General features: G+C 37.9%; 1 pseudogene; it reads left to right on the top strand.

Annotated features, from left to right (window-relative positions):
• Window positions 1-828: 828 nt before the first annotated feature.
• Window positions 829-948, top strand: LOC129883909 (5S ribosomal RNA; annotated as a pseudogene).
• Window positions 949-7758: the final 6810 nt, after the last annotated feature.

The raw sequence follows: 7758 nt of genomic DNA, 5'->3' as shown, positions 1-7758 counted from the left end.
GTTGATCGTCTACATATAGCTTCTATCGACATTGAGCAGTTAAAAATTTTCCTTGAATAGGCTTTACCTTTTATAGCATTTATCGAACCACGTCTGGTCTTATTAGTCGTGTTTTACTAACACTAACCCAACCAATTGGTGACCTACACTGTCTGTCATACAAAGTCTCGTATGGGGATATTCGGATACTAGAATGATAGTTACTATCAAAAGTACTCCTGATAGGTGGTAGGCAATTATCCGAGCCACCTTTGGGGCCAACCGCATAGTCTCGGAACATATCATCTACTATGTAGCTAGTAGACCTAGTCCATCCATAAGTCTGAGGGTGAAGTAGTGTACGAAGGCTTATCTTCTTCTTAGTTTCTTCATGGACTGACCTTCGGTAGTTACCTGTAACTTAGGCTGCTTCATCTGGGATAGTAGCTATGGGGAATCCATAAGGTCCTACCACTTTTTTACTCTATAATTTTACACCTCCTCGGCTGAGTAGGTAGCCGTTGATTGAAGGAGTATGGGCTAATATCGTTAATCCACAGGTAACATTCCCTCCAGAGTCATCTATCGACGGAGTGCGAAGTGAGTCTTGTAGCCCTAGTCATATTGTGGAATCTTCGACCTCATGTATTACTTCCTTCCTTCCGTAAATGATATTAACTAGTACTATGTTGAAGAACTGTGGCATTCAAGTGCGCCATCAGTTAATAATTAGCTAATCCTTCTTGTTTTGCTTAAGTCCTTTTTTTTCAATTCCCTCAACGTAACTTATAGGACTTTAGGTACATAATCTCATGTCGCTTCTCCGCCGCTAGTTCACATTTTTCCATCTCGCACGATTATACCAGCACTAATGCACTAAATTCCATCAGAATTTCAAAGTTAAGCGTGCTTGGGCGAGAGTAATACTAGGATGGGTGACCTCCTTGGGAAGTCTTCGTGTCGCATTTCGTTGTAATCCTTGCGATAATATGTTGGGCACTCAACTTAGCCCAAGATTTTCCTTAGCGTCGTCTCACTCTTGCAACTGGTATAGGGGTAGATCTTTAGTTCCATTATGACCATGTCTTATTTTGCCCGTAGTACTAACTCCATCTCGATAGTTTGGCTTAACCTATCTTCGCATCTCTCAGTAGAGTTTCCCAAAATATCATAACCGCATTGTCATTATTGAACTCCTATTCCTTTTACCATGTATTTACTCACTTAGCCTGATGCTTGTATATACATATCCGTAGGTTGCAATACCATTCAGACGCAACTTATAGGAGGTAGATGTAGTCTTTCTGTCTTCTGGTTCATTCTACTGTACCCATCTCACTCATGTTGGAACTTGTTTGTGTCCCATCTTACTATACTTCTTTCTTTTCCCTTACTCACTCTTTACTCTTCTCATCTCCTACCATAAGAGGTTTTCTATTCCTTTTCCTTAGTTATTCATCTATCACAACATCCTTTGCGACCAACTCTATAGCCATCATTTTGGCTTTTGGTCTAGCATGATGTCATTATCCTCCATAGTGTCTCTTGAGTTATTCGATCTCCTTTCATTGCTATGCCCTTTTATTTTTATATGTACCCACCTTCTAGCGTTATGTCATTCAAGGTCTTGTTAAAAACTTCTTAACACTACCTTACATAGCATTCTGGCTTCCATCCAATTATTGGTGACTTCCAGACCTTCCTAACTTGGTTCAGCAAGGGATCTTATTGAAATTTAAACATCCATCTTGAATATATTGCCACATTAATTGCCTCCACCTTACCCTTGCAATTTTTCTCATTGACTTCCCGCCTTTAGAGGGTACTTACACCTTTATCTGCTTATACCTTGCTCTATGTATCTATGTCCAGTCTCAATTTCATCCAATCTCCTTCCCCAATCTACTTGATACTGTATCATGTCTCTGTCTCTCTGCATATTTTATAACTTGACTATCCATGTACGGAACCTTAGCTAAATCATAAAGCGTCGAGAACCTTTTCATACATAGTGAGACACCTCATCTATTAATCTGTACTTGAGTAATCAGACTCATGGAACAACTTATCCAAGGCCACCTTCTACTTGTCTTCATCCAAGAATTAATTAGCACAGGTAGTCGTTTCAATTCCAATTAGGCAGTACTAGTATTCCCACGATAACTGTTCAAGGTTTTCTTGAAGTAGTAGCTTTGTCCCAACCTACATACTTTGTTTCTTGGGGTGAATGTAGGTTACACCAATTATTTTTTAAGTTTGCCGTCTTCGTCTCTTAAGGGTTCCACTATTTTTGGGCCGACATTGTGTACACATATCATTTCTTTATACCTTATGCCCCTTTCCCTTATTGTGTACCCAATAACGACTTTTATTTTAGTCAACACATACCAAGTACGCCTTACTAGCGGTCTTACTTTATCCCCGTATTGTTATACCACACCTTTACATTTGTCCTCATATTCAGTTCGTGACATCTCTCGGGGGTGCTTCTATTAGAAGTTCTTTCTCCAATTAGTCGGTGGAGAACTAATAAGCTATTATCATAAACCATTTTCCAACCGTTGTTGGAAGAAACTAGAATCTCTTAAATATCATAGGACCCATATAGTCTCCCCCTAGGTTTATCTTCGAGTCATGAACAACTGATCTAATTCTCAACTAAGAGTTGGGGGCTTAGTACTTTTCAAGAAAAGTGAAACTCAGTTGCTAGACATCTTACCCTTCAACCTGAGCTCTGTTATTTCCTACAGCACAAATACAGTTGGATATACCGTGGTCTGAAATTTACTACTTACATAGGCTTTTGTTTCTCCAAAATAAAATTCTCCAAGTAAAAAGGGTGCCCCTTATCGATGACCTAAAGGGTACCTCTTACAGCTTTAGTTAAACATAATAGGGGTACTTGGTATCAATTTTTAAGACATACTAGGGATCTATGTTTCATTCCTTTTCCTTGTTCTAGGAAAATTTCGGTAGAGTTTCCTCTATACTCCTTACTATCCCACAACCTGCACGCAGAAAATACCAACAATGCCTTATAGGTCCAACATATATATATGTATATACATATCATATCAAAGCCACATAGGGCTTCCAATATTATCTCATTTCGCAGCCACACAGGGCTTTCAATATCAACAATAGTATGAAAATAATGGACTTACTTCCTATGTACTGAGTATATAAAACATAACATCACACAACTGGAAGTATATCTAAAATAGAGAAGCAGGAGATAAAACATCATGTAAGAAACTTGTACATGTACCTTGTGAATTGTAAGACATGCATGCTCAAATTATAAAATATAGCCGGCCCTTTCAGGGATCCGGTGAATCATACCTGTAGGACCATCATAGGCCCGACGTCATCACCACCTTATTACAACACATCATATATATATATATATATATATATATATATATATATATACACATTCCCTAGCTCTCTAGTGAGAGACTCAGTGGATAATGCAGTAAACTATGCACAAGAATATGCCCTGGCCTGGGACTAAGTGATAGAGGGGTTACAGTATGCACGAGTAGAGTAGTGAGTAACCATATGCAATTTAAAACATTACCAAATACTTGACCGTATAAGAATATTAAATTTTCGTCTAAGGACTTGAGTAGCAGTGTAATCATCTCGAGTGTGCTCTAAATACCATTATAGGCTATGTCAGCTGTAATCTTGGGGACTCTAGACATGTACCAAGGTAAGGCCAAGTCTCTTAGGGAATCAGAAACACTTGTTATCCTATAGTATTTAAGACTTGGAGCCTGTACATTGGTTACCTCTTTAACCTATAGAAGTTCCCAGGGAAATAGTTCAACTACTATGAGAGTTCAATATTCAGAAGTAAATAAGAGATGCTTAAGAATGGAGTTACCCCGGAGCTTATATCATATTTAACTTACAACTAAGACATGCCAGAAAAAGAAAGATAATAAGATCTATATAATCTGTACTTTCCTTCATGTGGTCATCATGTATATATTTCGTACCCGGCCCATCCTGGGGATCGGTGAATAACTATGGCATCATAATCTCATTTTCATACCAAGTACATATCAAGAAAAGGGAGAGAGAGCTTTCCACACCCTACTTTTTAACATGTAGTAGCCTTAACAGGCAATACTCAATTCTTGCAGGAGTTCCAATACTAAGTAGTGGACAGGGATTATGAGGCATACTTGGAGTTCTGGTAATGGAATTATCCCCTCACTTCACATACAATTCACTTAAGGCTATGACATGCCAAAAGGAAAGAAGGATAGTTTTACCCACTGATGCCAAAATATGCCAAGAGAAAGCTTCACATACTTCATACGGGTTACTCTTTGGCACATTCGCCTTATCTTTCTTTGAACCTATTCAACACAGAAGTAATACGAATATTAACCACTCTTAACTTTCCAGCACCTTAGTATTCATGGAACCTATTTCCTTGTCCGTCTCTTCAACAAGTTCTTTAATTAGTTAAGATGTTAACAAAAATTGGGCAGTACCTCCCCTATAATATGCCCTATCGAAATTTCTAATTACATCCCTAATCACTAAATCCAACCAAAAACAACACCCTGCAGCATATATACACATACAAGATGGCAACATTACACAACACAAGTTCCAAACCACTTGCTGAAAATTACGATACCAAAATAGGATTTCTAGTCTTTATTTTGAAAAACCTTTAATTATACGAAATGAGGGGTCATTTGGATGCTACCAGAAGAACCCAAAACCCTTTTAGAATACATTTAGGCCCTGCAACACACCCCCAGACACCTGAAACATCACACCATAAGCACAACACTTTACTTCAACGACAATTCAACTATAATGACTCCGATTTAGATTGTCTTCAACGTCAAGCATTTGTATGATGTTTTCACATTTACAGCCACTTTCACAACATATAATACACTTATTACTAACACCATAAACTACAAATTGAAAGGAAAGATCTTACTTTACCCAAAATTAGCCAGACTCGCCCAAAACTTACTTCGGAAACCTCTTGTCGTGCTGAAATGGAGAGGACTGTTTATGCCCCTTCTCCGCTGCCCAAATTGGAATTTTTGGTTATAAAACACCATTATATAACCTTGGAACACCTTAAGTAATTAATTCACAGAACTAAACTCGGAGTCTTACCTTGGCAGCCCCAAACCCGTAGCTCCTCTTCTTGCCCTCCAATGTTTTTCTCTTCTTCTTTCACACTTTCTCTTGTTTGTTCCAGGTGTAGAGCTGAAGATATCATTCCATAGGCATCATAAAATACATATATAAACCTCCATGTACTTTAGAAACACCGTATATAATTAATTCACGAAGAAAAGTCGAAGAACTCACCTTTAATTCTTCAAAACCGTGGCTTCCTTTTTCTTTTGTTCTTCACATTTTTTCCCTCTTCTTTGGCTGAGGTTTTGGACAAAAAATGAAGTCCTTAGTCACAATATATGAAGATATATATTTCCTTGGGGGTGACACATGTTAGCTCCTAAGGGTGAGATGTGTCCAAACCCCATTGGGCCAACACATACATGCTGCCACTTAGGGTCTGGCACGTGGTAGTGAGGTCCACCTCGCCCAAGTAGGTGGTTCACCTTCTTGACCCCAAGAAGGTGGGTCACCTGCCTGCTTAAGGTGATGCCATGTTTCACCTTCCTAGGCTGCCACATGTCTTTTTTTTCTTCCTCGTGGGTTCGTAATCTCGTCTCGTTTTAAGAACCCATGTAATCCTTACTATGTAATCTTGCTATGTATTCAAGTGGCTTAAGTATGTAAAACTTCTACATTAGTAGCTTACGTAGGAAATCGATTCCTGTGACTCATTACTTGGCCTCCAACTCCTTCCGAACTCTCCTAGCCCTATTTCCAACCTTCCCTCTCACAAGGTATCACATTCTTCTTTCCTTAAAGTTGTGTGATAGTGTAGAAGATTATCTGACTCATTTCCTAACTTCGAAGAAGCTTAAGAGATATTTCGAGCTCAAGAATATAGGGGGTAACATTGATGAAAGATGTGTTATAGTATACACGAGCAGAGTAGTGAGTAATAATAAATAATTTAAATCATTATCTGAGACTCAATGAAGTAACCAAGTGAACCATCACTTAAAGGTCAGGGTGGGAATTATCTGAAGTACCCTCTAGATGTCACTAAGGACTGTATCAAATGGAGCCTCAGGAATCATAGACATGTATCAAGATGCTTCTATACAACTTATGGGATCAAAGACATTGTTCATCATAGAGTCCTTAGGGATAGGAGCTTATATCTCCAATTACTATTCAACATATAGAAGACTCGAGGATAGTAGATCAACTACTTTTAAGAGTTTTAACTTCAAGAAGTGAATAAGAATCATGAGTCTTGCTCGAAGCTTATGAATAGGATTACCCCATATTTCATGTACATATCATTCATAACTTATATCTAAGACATGCCAAAGGAAAAGAAAGGATATGCTTTACATACTTACTACTTTCCTTCATATAGAAGACTTGAGAGGCAATAACTCAATTACGGTAGGAGTTCTAACATCAAGAAGTAGATAAGAGGCATGATTCATACTCGGAGCTTTATGAATGAAATTATCCCCACATTTTATATTCAAACAACTTATGTCTAAGACATGCCAAGTGAAAAGAAAGATAGCTTTACATACTTTTTATAGATCAACTGCAACCACACTTGCTTCGTTATCTCTTTAACCTATTTAACACGAAGGTGACATTATTATCAATAACCTTCGACTTTCCATCTTTCAAATCTACAACCAATTATCTATAGGAATTATTTCTTCATTCACGCTTCTCAACTAGTATATTGAGTAGTTAAGAAGTTAACGGAAATCGGGCAGCATCTCCTCTATAACTCGCCTTATCTGAACTTCCAATTAACCTCCAATTAATGCAGACATACCAAAATAACAACCACCATCCATATATACTAAAACTAGTTCAACACTATTCAAAACAAGTTCCAAACAACCCGCTCAAAACTACGACATTAAAATATGGTTTTCAATATTTATTTCGTAAAATCACAACCTTACGGAAAGGAGCACAACATGGATGCAACCAGAAGAACTTATACCCATATTTAACCATGTTTCCATCCCTGCAACATATACAAACCACCTCCAAATAAATACCATACTAACGACAACACTAATCAAACTTTAATTGAACTAGAACCCCTCCAATTATGCCCGTTTATCACGTCAACAATACCCACGTGATTTTCTTACCTATGCCCCCACTTAATACAATGTAAACTAATCTATTACAACATCATCAACTCTAATTTGAAAGGAAGAACCCTACCTTGCTGAACGTTGACCTCAAGAGCTTCTCAACGTGGCTGAAAGTTGATGGGTCTTTTGTTGGACCTTCTTGCTTCCCCAACAAGTAATTTACGTTGTGAAACACCTCCACGTGATCAAACAATACCTTAGATAATTAATTTACAGATTAAAATCAGAAACCTTACCTTGCTGCCATGGATGTAGCTCTCCTCTTTCTTTCTCTCTACAATTCTCTACAATTCTCCAAGTTGAAAGATGAGAAATGAAACCCAAGTAGTTAATCACCTTCCAATAGGTCGAGATTACCCTAGAGAATTAATTTATGAACCAAAACTCAAAGCCCTACGTTGCTGCAGCCATGGCTGAAGGTTCCATAGCTTGAACTCTCTTCTTCTTCTCTCTAGGATTTTCTAAGTTTAAGTTAAAATAAAGGATGAATTATGGACAAGTTTTTAGGCATCAA

Source organism: Solanum dulcamara, chromosome 3, assembly GCF_947179165.1.
Source record: "Solanum dulcamara chromosome 3, daSolDulc1.2, whole genome shotgun sequence".
NCBI lineage: Eukaryota > Viridiplantae > Streptophyta > Magnoliopsida > Solanales > Solanaceae > Solanum > Solanum dulcamara.
The sequence above is the reverse complement of the archived record's forward strand: the minus strand, read 5'-3'. Positions and strand labels throughout refer to the sequence as shown.